This window comes from Neovison vison, chromosome 3 (assembly GCF_020171115.1).
Source record: "Neovison vison isolate M4711 chromosome 3, ASM_NN_V1, whole genome shotgun sequence".
Lineage (NCBI taxonomy): Eukaryota > Metazoa > Chordata > Mammalia > Carnivora > Mustelidae > Neogale > Neogale vison.
In genome coordinates this window covers 67,035,119-67,052,165 of record NC_058093.1, presented here as the reverse complement: position 1 = coordinate 67,052,165, position 17,047 = coordinate 67,035,119, and the positions used below count along the sequence as shown (strand labels likewise).

General features: G+C 40.2%; 1 protein-coding gene across 1 annotated transcript in view; it reads right to left on the bottom strand.

Moving 5' to 3' along the window:
• LOC122902579 (myosin-IIIb) overlaps nucleotides 1–14,626 on the bottom strand; it is a 105,768-nt gene extending 91,142 nt beyond the window's left edge. Inside the window, exon 1 of the mRNA XM_044242308.1 lies at nucleotides 14,573–14,626. The gene's annotated coding sequence lies outside the window, so the exon portion shown is untranslated. The remainder of the gene's footprint in view (nucleotides 1–14,572) is intronic.
• Between the last annotated feature and the right edge of the window lie 2,421 nt (nucleotides 14,627–17,047).

The window sequence follows — 17,047 nt, the reverse complement described above, 5'->3', positions numbered from 1 at the left end:
ATTTACACCACAAAATCAGTAAATGATATGAATCAGCCTCTCAGCCCTATTCAGCCAGTTGTTAAATATCAGTGCTCATGGACTAGAGATCTTGGGGAAAACTGATAATTCAAAAGAACTGTGAAACCTGTAGAAATCTCTTTTTACCACCTTTCCCCTCTAATTCTTTCCCCCCCTTCATTTCCTACCTTCTGTTGGATTGACAGAGTTTTCTATTAGATCCTTTTTTCCTTCTGTTGTTTTAGAAACTAGGCGTTGTCTTCCTATAGTTTTAGTCCTTATCCTACATGTTTAAGATATCTACTTAACTATAAACTTTCCAGTAGTTCTGTCCTCTTCTTGAGCACAAGAATCTATGCATGCCTTAACCATGAACTGAACACTGCCCCTCCTTGAATTCTGATTGTTTAGATTTTATCCCAAATCATTTTCCTTCTTATGGTTAAAAGTTACTTATTTTACCATTCAGAGTGCTCTATGAAACTATTTCAATTCAAATGAATTGATGCTTCATTCGTTGTGGTGAATAGTTGTCTTTCTTAGCTTAGCCTTTCTTAGCTTCTTCATGTGTTTTGAAATTTCACTTGGCAAGCTCACTTTGAGGAGGAGAATTTTTCCCTCTCACTTTCTTTCTGTGCTCATCCTCTTAATGTATTGACTTTAGGGTTGTGTCTGCTTGGGTCCCTAAGTCTCTAGCCCAGAGCCAGGTTTTAGAATGCCATTTTGTGCTCCTGTCCCAAGGTTTTATTAGGTATATGGAAGAGCTCATCATGTGCTCGCTTCAGCAGCACATATACTAAAATTGGAAGAGCTCATCATTGTGCCAGCAGAGGGTCTAGCTGCTTATATATCCTACCACTCTTAGCCAGAAGTTGGCTAAGAGCCATAGTCCTGGGCGATGGTCAGCTGGAGAACACACAGGGGAAACTACTATAGTTAGAGCACAGCATCATATGACCTCTCCCTTATCCCATTTTCTTCCTCAGCTTCTTTTTATCAGCCTACAAGAACTACCCCACACACTGGCTTTAGGCAGGAGTCCAATTCTGGACACTATCTTGCTTGGAGCTCTCTTAGTCCTTTTACCCAGAGGAGCCAAACTTAAAGCCATCACTGCTTGCTTCTGATCCCAGCAGACTTATGACTTCCACTCAGCTGAGCATTTTGTGTTCTTGTTCCATTCTCAACTGTCTCAATATTTAGATTCCTTCCTTCCTTCCCTAGTAATATTTTTGGCCTTTCTTTTTTATATGCCTTTGTTACTTTTTATGGAAAAGTATAAAGTTAAAGATCCAATTTCACAGAAATTTGTGCATAGAAACAAAGATGAAAATCCTTCAAACTCAAAATTATCCAATAATTTCTTCTGCTTACTGCCCTCCTAAATTGTTTCTTTGGTAATATCTACTGCTCTGAAGAATGTATTAATAATGTATATGACCAAGATTAACATCTAGGAGATATGACCCTGCTCTTATTTTATAGAGAGGAAACAAAGTCTAGGTCATAGGCTTCAAAATCCCCCACTTCTTGATTCTTACCCATCACACCTACATACTTACTCCCTTAAGGTAGCCTCAGCCTGGCAATGTTTACGTCAGAAGGAAACTGCCCAGCCAGTAGGCTATCATGTCACTGGCCGTGGTCCTGAAATATCACGAGCCACGCAGACATAACTCTTTATCTTAATCCTGGATTCAGAAATGGCTCCTCTTCAACCTTTCTCTGGAATTCTGAACCTGGTGATGGAGTACATGGTGGTGGAAAATGGGAAAAGTGGGGTGGCTGGGAGTCAGTGGGGGGGATATGGAGCGGAATAGGCAGAAGCCATTGGAAAGGAATAACCACTGAGATTGCCAGGGAAGATTGGTTTTGACATCATTTTCATTTATTCAAAACAACCAAAAAAAGAATCCATAGCTAACTATGGCTACACTTTCAACAGGCCTTTTTTTCTTTCTTTCTTTTTTCGTCCACTTTTAACAAACCTGTCATGTTTCTCATGGCTGAACTTTTAGTTTTGGTTTGGGAAAGTGTGTTGGGGAGTGCATGAATCACTCTTTTCACCTCACACTCTTTTCCTTAATATTATGTTTGCAGTTATAAAAAGTTTACAAAGACCATGAGTCCTGACACAGAACTTCTAACCCAAGTCCATCATGTGCTGTGTATGATTTTGAACGTATTGCCTCCTCTCTATAATTTTTGGTTCTTTGAAAGGAACTGATGTTTATGGAACACGTGCCATGTGCTAAAAACTGTGCCACACACTGGGGATAACAGCAAGTAAGATACACTTTCTGCTTTCAAGGAATTCACAGCTTGAGTGGGGAAACTGATGAACAAACAATTTCAGGATGGCTTGACCCACTCCTCTCTGCCCCCCTTGCTATGAATATTTGTGAAATGTGCCATGCTGATACACAAGAATGAGGGAAAGGACCTTTGAATCTTCCTGGGGAATTAAAGGGAAGCACCACTTACTCAATTTTGCTAGAATGTAAAGCAAGTAAGGAGAGAATGCTATTGCATATACAGAGTCCATATACTGAGTGACCTTGTGTGTTATTAAAGGCTTTGTGTTTGTCTCATAAGCAATGGAGAACATCATCATGATTACAAGTAGGGCATGACTTGATCAGTTTGGCTTTCGGAAAGATCATTCTGTTTTGTGGAGGATGGTTCACAATGACTATGGTCACAGAATCATAAATAGTAAAATGGAAGCTTTTGCTCTAGTTGCAGTAAGAGCTGAACCATCATCCAAAAACACCAGACACCTGTATGATGAAATGTTCTGGGCATCCAAAAGAAGCCAGATAGCAAAACTACCACCCTAAATTGGGAGACTGGGGAAACAACATATGTAGGCTGTAGCCAGTGCTTCTACTCCTAGAACCTCTGTGTGCTCTGGCCCCAGATATCAAGAAGAACAGAAGACCTTATCCAAATACCCTTACTTATGTGGGTATAGGGAAAGAAGAAGGCTTTAGGGCGCCTGGGTGGCTCAGTGGTTTAAGCCGCTGCCTTCGGCTCAGGTCATGATCTCGGGGTCCTGGGATAGAGTCCCACATCGGGCTCTCTGCTCAGCAGGGAGCCTGCTTCCTCCTCCCTCTCTCTGCCTGCCTCTCTGCCTACTTGTGACCTCTCTCTCTGTCAAATAAATAAATAAATCTTTAAAAAAAAAAGAAGAAGAAGAAGAAGGCTTTAGAATAGTCTGGTCACCTATGATATGATGTGGGGGTCTGATAGGGAAAACTGTTAAAGATATCTGAGCAACAAAACTTGGATCCTCTTCATAGCTCCAAGTGGTAGAGCATGAGGGAGTAAATTCTGACATTCTTCCTCAAAGATACAGAATAATTAACCATAAAAAGGAATGAAATACTTACACATGTTACAACACAGTTGAACCTCCACACATTATGTTAAGTGAAAGACAAACACCAAAAGCCACCTACTGTATGGTTCCATTTATATGAAATATCCTGAATAGGTAAATCCACAGAGTCAGGAAGCAGATTAGTGTTTTTCAGGGGCTACAGGGGTGGGGGAAACAGAGAATAACTGCTTAATGGAATAGGGCTTTATTGGGAGTGATTAAAATGTTTTGGAATTAGATTAGGGTGGTTGTACAACACACTGAATGTACTAAATAACATTTAATTGTTCCCTTAAAATGGTCAATATTGATGTAAATTTCACCGAAACACACACACACACACACACACACACAGAGCCCAGAGCATCATGAGCTTGAGAACAAGTCTTGGACTATAATACAGACCTGGGTCTGAATCCTAGCTGTCAGTTTCTAGCTGTGAAATATCAGGACAGTCACTTTTTTCCTAAAGGGTTCACCTTGAGCAGTAACCTAAGAGGACAGCAGTTACAATCACTGAAATAATGCATGTGAAGTGCCTTTCACAACATCTGACACATGGCAAGCTTTAAATAAATCTTACTGTTAATATTATCTGTACCCCTTAAACAGACAACCCCAGATTTATTCAACTACTTTAATTTTAACTCTCAGTTATCTTTTAGGCTACACTTGATTTGGCTGAATGTAAGCTTTCTTTGGCTAAATGAGTTTTGCAATGAACAAAGGTTTTCATGGAGAACTTGGTTATAATTAAAAAGAAAAGTGGATTCTTTTAAAGTGGATTTAAAAGTGGACCACAAAGGTATAAGGTACCTTTATACAGTTACTCCAGTTTAGGGTCACAGAAAATATCACTAAGTGATCATGATCCTCTATCCTGGACATAGCCTCAGAATCCTTCTAACACAGCATTCTAGGAAGGCAATCAGGTGGTCAGTCTTGGGGATACAAGATGACACCAATCTGCCCTCTCTTTTTATGTAATTTGTTTCTCTCAGACAGGCACATATGACAAAGAAGTCTTAGCACTGAATATGAATTTGATTCTTGAAGGCCAGCAAACATTGATAATTATAGAAATGCCCCTCTTTCACTATTGGGCAGTAGGCTTGGGAAGAATTTCATACAAACCTTTAACATTTGAGACATATTTAAAAAATAAAACAGAAGGGAAAAAGGAAGGAAGCAATAAGGAAGAAAATGCTATGACTTTATGGTATACTACTAATACTTGAATTTGTGATGATGTTCCACTGTATTAAAATTTTTTACATTTGATCCTTACTGGTAGATTGGTGGACACTGCTATCCTCACCCACAGCTAAGGAAGCAGAGGCTTGGAGAGATCAAATGAGGTATCCTGTAACCACCAAGTCATGGACTGTACTGGTTTCCTAGGGCTGCTGTAACAAGTTACCACCAACTGAGTAGCTTAAACCTGAGGTATTCATTGCCCCACAGCTCCGGAGGCTGGAAGTCTGAGATCAAGACTCAATGTTGGTAGGGCGGTGCTAACGAAGGATTTGGTCCAGGCCTCTCTCCTAGCTTTGCGTTGTCTCTTGGCTTATGGCAGCCTAACTCCAATATTCACATGGCATTCTGTCTGTGTGCATATCTGCATCCAAATTTCCCCTTTTATAAAGATACCAGTTATAATAGTTTAGGGGCCCATCCTACTGCAGTATGATCTCATTCTAATGTATTATATCTGAAATAACCCTATTTCCAAATAAGGTCACATTCTGAGATATTGAGGGTTAGGACTTCCACATATGGCGCTTTAAGGGACATAATTCAACCTATAACATGGGTTGATCAAAGCCAAGAATTCTGTACATGTATGAGTAGTACCGCTTGAGCCCAGGTGTTTAAGCTTTGGGCTTTCCTTAAAGGAAAGAATTCCCATTATTCACTAAAATATAGCCTTTTAAAAAGAATTCTTCCTTCAAAATCCTTCAATCGTCCTTCACATTAAAAATCAATTATGGAGGGGTACCTGGGTGGCTCAGTCAGTTAATCATATGCTTTTGGCTCAGGACATGGCCCCAGTATCCTTAATCAAGCCCCATATCCAGCTCCCTGCTCAGTGGAGAGTCTGCTTCTCACTCTCCCTCTGCCCCACCCCCAGCTGATGAGTGCACGTGCTTGATCTCCCCGCCCTCCCCTTTTCTCTCTCTCTCTCATGCTCTTTTTTTTTTTTTTTAAGCCTTTTTTAAAAGTCAATACAGGATTTTCACCCAACTCACTGACTTGGTATGATACCTATAGCATGTTTTTGATGAGGTTCTTATTTCCTTAGGAGATTCAGAATTACAATACTAGAAGGTCAGCTGGAACCTGGACACATATCCAAAAGGAGATGGAAGACCAAAAGAATCTATGATAGCTCATTATATTTAATTTCACTGTTATAAATTTTGAATCTATTAAAACACACACACACACACACACACACACACAGCCCTTTCATCATTAGTGCCAACAGGCTATGTCTGTTATTTTTATCCCTGCCAGAAATCATCAGTGGGCTGGAAGAAGGTAGTACTGGTGACATGAGCCTTCATTTCCATTTTTAATTAAAAGTCTTACTGACCCAGAGCCAGATTTCCTTCCATACCAGAGCCTGTGGAAATTCCACTTTGGAAACTACAGTAGGCAGGGAAGGGAGGAGCAGGCAGAAACCTGGGAGCTTAGCACTGAACGAGAAGATCCAGGAAGGGTGTCAACCTGGCCACCTCATATTCCCACCTTATCCTTACTTTCCCCATCCCTCTCAGGCCCTAGATCAGTCTAGTGAGGATCATGATTGCCCCTTCTCATGACCATCTGTTGTGACTAATCACCTTGCAGACCCTACTGGCTCTCCTTCCCGACTCTCACATCTCTTTTGCTGATACCACTATTTAGTTATAATAGTCATCATTATCACTCACATTTGTTGAGCTCTCCCTCTACATCTCACTTAATTCTTGCAGCACTCTAATAAGGTAGAATGATTACAGGCTGTAACCCATCTATACACTTTTCATTCTACTTAAGGACATCATGTTGGTACTATCCTGAGACCAGGGCTGCCCTGTTAGAAGACTACAATTCTTAGCTTCCTTTGTAGCTAGGTGTGGCCATGTGATTGAGTTGTAGCTAATGATATGCTGCATGAAACTGCCAGAAAGTCTTCTTAAAGTAAGGAAACTTTCATTTTTCTCTCCTTCCAGCTGACTGTAATAAGTAGGTAAGTGCTGGAGCTATAGCAGCCATCTTGGCCCATGAGGTGCCCTTGGGAATGGAAATTACACTTAATGGGGTAGCACGAGAGCAGTGCCTACACGGCCTAACTCTCAGATTATTTCATAAGAAATGGAAATAAAAACTTACCTTATTTAAGCCATTGTTATTTGGGATTTTCTATTACAGCAGAATTTGTCTTAATCCCAAGTGGTTATTATATAAATATTAGTACTCCTATTTTACAAATGAGGACATTGAGGCTCAGAAACATTAAGTAATTTGTCCAAGGCAAAAAATCTAAGTAGTGGGTGTCTGGATGGCTCAGTCAGTTAAGCATCTGCCTTTGGCTCAAGTTATGATCTCAGAGTCCTGGGATCTAGTCCCGCATTGGGGTCCCTGCTCAACAAGGAGTTTGCCTCTTCCTCTGCCCCTCTCCCTGCTTGTGTGTTCGCTCTTCTCTCAAATAAATAAAAAAATTTTAAAAAATCTAAGTGGCAATGCTAAAATATAATCTGACTTTAGGTCTAGTGCTCTTAATCTCTCCAACATATATTCTCTAAAAAGTCCCTTTCCCAAACAAAAATACTGGCGTCCCCATGTTCAACTGTTCCTTTTCTGTAGCACCTGTCTCCTCCCATCATTAGTTACCAAGCACTATGGGTTCTGCCTCCCAGGATGCAGGTATCCATTTCCTGTCCCCCTGTTCCTTCCCCATGAAGAAACTTGTGGCTGGCTGACAGCAGAGACAGAGGCATTGAGCCTGAACAAGATGTGCCCTGGGATAGGCGGGGGAAGTAGGACTGTTCGTGGGGCAAACATGAGAAGATAAGTGTACATGCCAGGCACTCCTTCTGTTTTGACTCCTGCTGGAGAAGATTCTCTCAGGTTGAGTTTGAGGGGGTAGTACTGTTGCTGTTCAGAAGGGAGTGGAGGAGTGTGTGTGTGTATTGTGCCAGAGCTGTAGAAGTTAGTGAGCTGAAACTTCAATAAAGGGAAGGTGGACAGCAGACTGAAACACTCCAGAGGTATTAAAAATGACAAGGTCATTGACACTTATTTTTCAGAACAAAAGGGTCTCTTATTTATTACTAAAACTACTAGTACTAAAGCAAAGAAACAAAGAAATAATTTTCCCAGTAAAACATGTCCAAGTGTGCAGATAGCAGTGATGTTTGTAGTTCGATATAGTATGCTGCTAGTGACTTTGCCACAACATAAATACATGTGGCATCTCATGTGGTATTCCTTATAGATCCAGTTTCATTCTTTTCTAATATCTCCTCTTGGAATTGTACCTGATTTTAGTACAAGTTTCCATTTGAAACCACTGGGGAATGGGAAAATTCCTCTTTTGTTTCTTGGCCAGGAATTCCTAGATCTGACGGTCTTGAGAAAAGACATACCAAGGAGTGGAGTCAGCTACACAGACCATGATGGTCCTGAAAGGAGAGCAAGCCAGTAACACTTTCAAAAACCAATTTCAGAATAGTGGCACAGACCAAACGCAAAGAATAATAAAAATAATAACTATTGTTGATTATGAACACTGAAACAAGTTTTGGGGGGTTCAAATCCCAGCTCCCCTACTTACTAACTTTGGTCTTAGAACTCTTGACCTCTTTCTACGTCAATTTTCTGTAAAATGGAGGTATTAGAACTGCCTCATAGGACTATGAGAATTACCTTCATTACATGACATGTAAAGAACAGAGCCTAGCATGAGTAAGAGTTATTTGCCAGGTTGTACAGACACATTATATAATTTAATCCTTACAATAACCCTTTGAGTCAGGTCTTCCCTCTCCCAGCTTGACAAATGAGGACTAAGGGTCAGAGAGATTAAATACCTTCCCTAGAGGGGCACATCTAGTAAGTGACACAGCAGAATGCACACACTGCTTTTCTTGATGAACCAACCAGGTGGTGCTCTGAGGAAGGGAGGGGTGAACAAGCTATGGGCAGAAGTATGAGTCATGCCCACCACTCCAGCCCCAAACCCACACCTTATGCATGGACACAAAACACAGAGCTCACCATCACTTCTGTTGACTTCAACTGTAGACTCACTTTGATTTATATTATGAAATTTTAGTATGAATTTAAAAAAAGAAGAAAGAGAGAAAAACCAGTATGAGGTAAATGGAACAGAATATCACCTAGGATAACCCTATCTAAAAGTCACCTGACATAATGGGCTATAAGCAATAATGTGACATCTACGATATATGCTACAGATCTGACTTCTTGAAAGACCCAAACCCAGAGTTTGTTGGGAGACAAATAGAATATGCTGCCTAGAGTCTGGATTATCCACTTTACTATGCCTCTTGCTTCTTTTTCTTCCTCTTTTTAGATTTTATTTATTTATTTGAGAGGAAGGGAATGAGCGAGAGAGAGAGAGCATGAGAGGGGGAAGGTCAGAGGGAGAAGCAAACTCCCTGATGAGCAGGGAGCCGCATGCGGGACTCAATCTTGGGACTTCATCCTGGGACTCCAGGATCATGACCTGAGCCAAAGGCAGTCGCTTAACCAACTGAGCCACCCAGGTGGCCTCTTGCTTCTTTCAGATAAGGCTAAAACCCTTCATTGCTAAGGTTTCTACGGTAACAGTATATTTCAGATATATGTGGGCACTATACCATGTTCCAAACTCCAAATCACACTGAACCACTTTTTGGTTTACATCATGAGAAAATCAGATTTTACTGGCTGAGTTTCAAAGTAAGGTCTAAGGGGGATCAAATCAGGCCCTTGGTGCCTTTAGATGATGTATTAGGTAATCTAAATTAGACATTCTTCAGGGAAACATAACCTTGAAACACACAGCTTTATCTGTTCTTTTCATGAAGAGGGGGGGGAAAAACCAATTTCTCAAGATGAGAAAGAAGTTGGGTTGCATTTGTAAGTATATTGATCAATATATGTTAAGAGGAGAGAGAAGGATTTGGGGGTGCTTTAAATTAGAATTTTTTGAATTTTGTGCTTCTACATGAGTTTTTATTAATTCACTAATTCCCCCTAGCTCAAGAGATGCTAATTAATTCAAGAAGCCATAATAGCTAATCATTGGCTAAATAAATCTAAAATGGAGAGAGTCTGTCACTGGAGATACCACTGCTCATTTTAATTAAAATTACCAATTTGTAAAGTAATGTAAATAAAGGTTATTGTATCCTTCCACTCCAGGAAGTATTAACCCTTTGCATGGCCACCCAAATCTAACAAGACTTAAAAAGCCCAGAATATTTGTGGAGCTTAATCAATAAACTGATTTAGAATATTTATCATTCCAAGTGTGTTATTCATGGACATTATAAAAACCATACGGAATAAAGCTGCCTTGACACATAATAGGGGATGGAGAAGAGCTAAGAGTGGTTGCCTCGAAGGAAATACAATAAATGTGAAGGGAGCAACCACCCCAAAATAAATGATTACCTTTATAAACATTCAGGCCTAGGGAAAAGCAAATGTTCCAGCTCTGAGTTTCCATTTTTAAGGAATAAATTTATGCAAATGTGCATTAGTTCTAGCGGTTTTGTAGCTCAGAGTGATCACACCTTGTTAACATGCAATACAACTGCTTGTAGCCACGTGAATGTCATTTGGAGGGATAGAAAAGGCCGCCTCTTCATTACATGACTAAATGGTAAGGGTTAGCCGCAAAGCTCACCTTGGGATACGGATACACCTGCATGCTTAGCAGCTCAAGCCAGCCAACCCAAGAAAGCGGTGCGTGCTGGAGACCATATAGTGTGAGTCATCACTAAATCCTAAACTGAGAAGCCTTGGTGCTCCTGGTAGATTCGCCCTTGCCTCAGAGAAATCCTTCTATATTGTCTCTCCATTCAGCTCAGGAGTTGATGATAAAGTCCTAAAACTAATTCCTAATAAAACCCCAAAATTTTAGACACAAAATGAAAAAGCATAATTCACAGATACCTTTTAGACAATGGTTGGGGAAGTATTATAGTTTAGTCAAAGATGTGAAATTAGTTTGAATTGGAAAAAAAAAGTGATATCCTTTGGGATGAAGGTGAAGCTGGCAAAGGAAAATTACTGTCATCTTGTCAAAAGGCTACTTTTGAATGGAGCCTCAGTCTGGCTGGAACCTGAACCAGATAAACTTGTTACGCAAATAGCTTTAGCCAAAGGGGAAAGGGCTGATAGTGAAATCTCCACAAAGTCAACCATACATTACATGAGTGACCAAAAACACCAGGCAGGGTCCTAGCATATGGATAAAAAGCAATGCAGAATTTATGTGAGGATCATGTTTAATTTATCATAACTATGCTGTCAGGAGTCATGCTTTGACAAATGCATAACTAACACATATAAATGAGTCAATTATCACTAACGACCAAAGGTTCAGAACCAAACTAATGTTTCTTTTGTTGTTTTTTTTTAAAAACACGAAACATGTTTACTGGTAAGATTTGTGACCTTCTTAAAATCTCTCCTACTATCTCCAAATTAAAAAGTCTGGAAACCTAAAAAACACCAAGCCACCTCCTAGCACTCATGTCCTGCCCCCCACAACCTCATGTACATTCATATTCATTCCCCCTCTCATTCATACACACACATACTCTCTCTCTGTCTCTCGCTCACACACACACATCCTGTCCCCCGTCTACACAGCTATGATCAGTAGGCTGCAGCCAGGTCAATCCCTTTGGACCACCACACCAATCAATGAGAAGTCATATAGGTCCTTGGTAAGTGGTGACCAACGTGGACCAAAAAAGATCAAGATTATTGACTCACCTCTGCTATGATTTAGCAGTCACACGGGGATAGGGTATTAAGAGTTTTAAAGCTGCTAAAGAATTTCTAGTCCTGTTTAGAGAGAATCAGTTTGTTTACCTTAATACAATGCATTGTTATTCAGTCTACAATGGGAATTGAAACAATTATCTGAAAAATTCTAGCTAAAAACACCTTTCCTGAAATTACCAGAAAATCATCTTCCCCACCCCAATCCCACCAATAATGAGAAGTTTATACTCTGAAGGCCTTAATCCTCTATCCTGCTCCCAGTTCTCTCCCAATATGAGCAAGATAAGTATAAAAGCAAACCAAGGCTCTCTCTTTAAATAGACATTTCTAACCCAGTGAGTGTCATTGTTTGTATTTCATTAGAGATTTGAATAAACAGAATGAAATAGTAAAGTCAAACTCAATTGGTAGGGTAATGACAGCCTGGGGTATGCAGGCTCACCTGTGTAACCAAAGGTTATTATTTGGGAATGGTGGGCAGGTTTCTATCTAAAGATAAAAAATATAATAATTAGTCCCTAATCTTGAGACTTATATTCCTAAAAATCTTGTAAAAAAGGAACTCATGGCTGAGGAATATAAGATGGTATGGGGAAAGCAGGATTAGGAGCTGAAGTCAGGAAAGAATCTATGAACAACTATAATACAGAATATTTTCACTAATAAAACCATTAAGGGCAATTCATTAAGTAAACAGAAGAGGGAGGACACTTTTCCATATCTTAAATTAGTGGTAAGGCACACAAATCACTTGATTTCTATTTACCTTCACAGGTTCATAAGAACGTTTTCAGACTCTCCCTCTCCTGCCATTTCAACAAGATGCTTTTGTTTTGCCCCGATAGTATGCATACTAAAGGCATCGATTTTTGTGTTCTGTCTTCCATTCTCATATCAAGATCCTCTAAGTCTAAAGCAAATCAGAATGAGTGCATCTGGAGTTCTCAGTGTTTGGAAAAACAAGCATATTTAAATGGGCATATAATAGGATCCTGCCACAAAGATAAATCAATAGTTGGAAGGTTTTTCCACACTGTTTAACCCTGAGAGTCCCAACCCCAACATCAAGTATGAACCTTTATTCCCAAATCCATCTAAGCAATACCGTGCTTGGTTTAAGAACATGAATATACGCTTGAAAATATATATAGAAGATAAAATTTGGTGAGTCAAGTCACATTTTAGAAGCATCACAAGAGCTTGGTATAGGAAGGCATATTTGTGAATATGTAATTGATTTTTCTAGGCCAACAGCTTCAAGAAGGTCAATCAAGGGAATCTGTATGCAGCAATGGAACAAAAAGGAAAACTCTTAAAATCCAGCCTTTGCTAGCAAAATCACTGGAACCCAGAGGCCCTGGATTTCTCTCCCTGGGATGTATTCCCAGCTACCAGGGTGTCTTGAGTTCTCCAGTTCTCTCCGCCTCCCCCTTTGGCTCCCAAATCCCAGGAGGTGCCTCATGCTCTGCTCCTATGTGAGCATCATCCCTCTTGCTCTATCTGTTGCTCCTCTCACTATTGCCTGACATTGCCACCTTGAGCTGTGGCTGCTTCTACATTCTTCAGGCTTTATAGAAACACCAGAGTGGGGACTGGAGGGGTGAGGAAATGCCCTGGCCTTGAATTTCATGGTCACATTCCAATACAGCCTTGCTTGGTAGAGTTCTTGGAGTACTGAGAAAGATGGAACAAGTCCAGGAGGGGCTGGACAAGCAAACAATTTTAGGGACTGTGAACTATGATGCACTTGAAACAAAAATTAAATATAGGATTACAACTCTTTCTACTAATCCTTGGGGTCAAATATATTTTGAAATTCAGAATTTTATAAAATTTTAGAAATATAAACCAGTGCATTTACTGTATGTTACATAACATTCCCCAGCAGGATCTGGGGCAGCACACTATAATCAAACACATTAATAAATCTGCAACAATTCACATGAATATTCACACCGAGTGAGATAAATAATGACTATAAATAGTTTCACTTCAGTTTAGGTCATGTGTTGCCACCAAATCAGTTCACATAAGGCCAGGGCCTGTAGCTAAATGAGTCAAGTCCAAAAAAAAAAAAAAAAACCGCTTTCATTTCTCAGAGCTTTTTGGATTCTAGAATTGTGGATAAGGAATTACTGATCTGTATGATGAGAGTAGGGAAGATAATCAAGGGACTCAGTTTCTTTCATTGCTCTCCTTTTCTAAGGAAGCTACGCCTACACATAAGCATAAATTAGAGCAATTTGTGTTGACCCTTCCCTATGTACTGTTGATGAGCTATTTTGGGCACTTCTTTTCTCCTCCCATGACCTCTGAACACCTTGTTTGATCTACTAAATTCTGAGCACACCTCTCCCCAGTCCCTGTACCTGGATATGCCTTGTAATGCCTCATCTGGATTTCTGCCCACACAGTTCATCAGGCCCCTAGCCTGGGGTCACACAGTCTCCTCTAGCATCTTCCCCTATCTGTGTGGTCTTCTACCAGACCAGGGGCCAGGCCAGAAGCTCATATTCCCAGAACTGAGTCCCCATCCTGTTGGAGTTACTATTGGTTTTGCTCCTATCTTAGTCCCATTCTGTCCTGCCTAGCTCCTGGTAACACAGCTCCCATTGGACACGCCACCCCTCACTTGGGTTTTCATCTTGTTCTGCCCACCTTGAGCCTTGGATGAATCTGTTCACCTTGGTTCCTCAGGCCAGAGATCCCACTGTACCCGCTCAGTCATCTTGGGAACTGGAGCTGTGTTCCCACCCCTGGATCCTAGAGCAAAGCCCAACTTCCAAGCTTTAAGACCCCAGTTGAAGGCTGCCACCCTCTGTCTCTTCCCTGGGTCTAGTGTGCACATCACAGTTTCAGATGTTGAGTGTCCTTCCTTATTAAAAATGCCACTGGCAGTATTTGCCCAAGGACAAATAGATTAGATAAATGTGAGTAGATTCTCAGATATATGTGACCCATAGGATCAGATCTGATTATAGTCAAAAGTCAAATGGAACTCCCTATTTTTCAAGTCCTACAGAAGCATCTTCTATCATTTACTGGAACAAATTCTGTGTCATAATGTGCTAAAAGGCAATAACAACTTCTAGTGCCAAGTAAATTCCACAGCTTGGATTTCCAATCACTGTTCAAGGCCTTGCTGGATAAGCAATTTTTAGTGGAAGAAATACTCACTGTGAAATAAAGTGGTTGAATTCCTCACACCATTCTTCTGGATGAAGTACAGTAGGTGGAGGATTTCTGAAAAACAAAAGCAATTTTTTCTTATTAAAAAAAAACTGTTTAATTAAAGGCAAAATATCAATTTGTCTTTACTGATATTGTTCTAAATAGCTCTGATAAAATCCATTCTGTTTCTTCCTAGGTGGAAGTCATTCATTAGTGATAAATTACAAAGTGCCAGCCCCTATTCATTTAGTCCTTCATTTTCACTGATTAAAGGCCTACTATGTCCATGGCTTTTTCCAGGAGCTGTAAGAGTTACACAGATCAGGACCGTTCTCCAAGAAGACACTAATGAGGGGCAAGGCAAGCACACGACCACTATAACTGAGAGCTGAGTATTATTAAAGCCATAAGAAAGAAAGCTATAAACCTAGTGCTAGTGGCTTTAGAGAAATTTTACAAGGATTTTCAGATCATTATATTACCATGTGAATTAATTATGTGATACATTTAAAGTACACTCATACACTCGTTAGTCGAATTTTTTTTTTTTAAAGATTTTATTTATTTGACAGGCAGAGATCACAAGCAGGCAGAGAGGCAGGCAGAGAGAGGAAGAAGCAGGCTCCCTGCTGAGCAGATAGCCCGATGCGGGGCTCGATCCCAGGACCCCGGGATCATGACCTGAGCCAAAGGCAGCGGCTTTAACCCACTGAGCCACCCAGGCGCCCCTTGTTAGTCGAATTTTTAACTATTTCCTCCTGTATGTCAACTTCTGCAATAAGCACTGGAGAAAGAAAAACAGCTCAGGCAGTGTTCCAGAGCCTATGGGGTCCCTGGGTAGATGACAGACAAATAACATAACTAAGCACTGGAGGTTCAAGAGAACTAGAGAGTTGCATTAAGACTCTGGTAACCAGGCAACTTCCTGAGAAGGCAGGATAAGGGGAAGGTAAGGGCTCTGCATTTGGCTTAGTATTTACCCAGAGATTAAATTTTAAAACAAAACTGACATTACTTTTAATTGGTAAGTGCTTTTTTCCCGGCCATAAATGGAAGTAGGGGCTTCTGAGCAAATCAAGCACACCAAACAGAGAAAGTTATGTTTCTGAATATCTAAAATATGACTGTAAACCTTAAACACATTACATATGTTATCTTTGTTTTCACCTGGGTTTTAACTGCTTCCTAAAGCCATAGATTGCTTAGTTTCAATAGGTGGAAGAATGGGAAGCAGTGAGAATGACAGAAATTTTCAAGAAGTATCAGATAATGTTATTGCAATTTGCCTCTCAATACCCTGTCTCCTCTCATTTTTTAAAAGTACAATTTTTATTCTGACACAATGCTGCCATATAAAGACTACATTTTCCTGAGTTTCTTGCAGCAAGATATGCCCGTGTGACTGAGTTCTGGCCAATGATAAAACTGTTCAGTGGTGTTTCTAGGAACGCTTCTTAAAAGAGGGGAGATACGCCATCTTCCTTCTTCTCCCTTACTGCTTCCTGGAGTACGGATGTGATGGCTGGAGCTTGAGCAGCCATTTTGGACATGAGGTAAACCTGAAAATGAGAGCTATAAGTGGAGTATGGCAAAGAAGATAGGTAGGAAACTGGATTCATGATGACATGGCAAGCTGTTGTACAAGCTCTAGACTGCTTCCCATTAGTCTTCCTTACCAGGAGAGAAATAAATGTCCATAATTTTTAGGCCATTGTTATAATGCAATTAATCATAAGTAAACCAATAATAGTTCAGAGTATTATCCTATCACATGATGAGAACATAAGTTGATAAATGATATAGAAATACACAAAGATATGTGGGAGCATAATTAAGGAAAAAATTTACCCAATCTGTTAAGTCCCAGAAGACTTTCTGAAGAAGATGAGCTTCAACGGACCCCTTAAGATTAGGATGGATTTTTCAAGACAGAAAAGAGGGAAGCCACAACAGGCTTAGAAAACAACATGTGCCAAGTCACAGAAGCACAAAAAAGTCTGGGAAGTTCAAAGAATATGAGTAATTTTTTGAGGCTAGACTCTAGGATTCTTCTGGATCTAGAGAGAGAGAACAGGAGGGAAGGAAGAGTGATAAGAGAGAAGTATATGACTTCTCTGTTATGCATTAGAATTTAATTACCTTTCAGATCTTCTGATTCAAAGACCCAAAGGAAAATTATTTGTGTGCCCAGCTAGAAAGAATAGGCAGCTCAAGGTTGCCCTTCAGTTATTTTGGAGGCTGCCTCTATCTCATTCATTTTATTCAACAATATTTGCCTTTATCCTTCCCTTATATTTTTTAAATAATAAAAATACCATCATATAACTTCTGCTTCTGGGCTTATTTGAACTGACCTGTTCTTACTGGCTCCGGCTCTTTGAGGTCCCAGCTGTGGGCCTCAGTGTGGCCTCTCTTAGTGAGGTTATCCTACATCCTCTCTTAGAGCCCTTTCCCGAACTTGAACTTTCCTTGCTCTTCTTA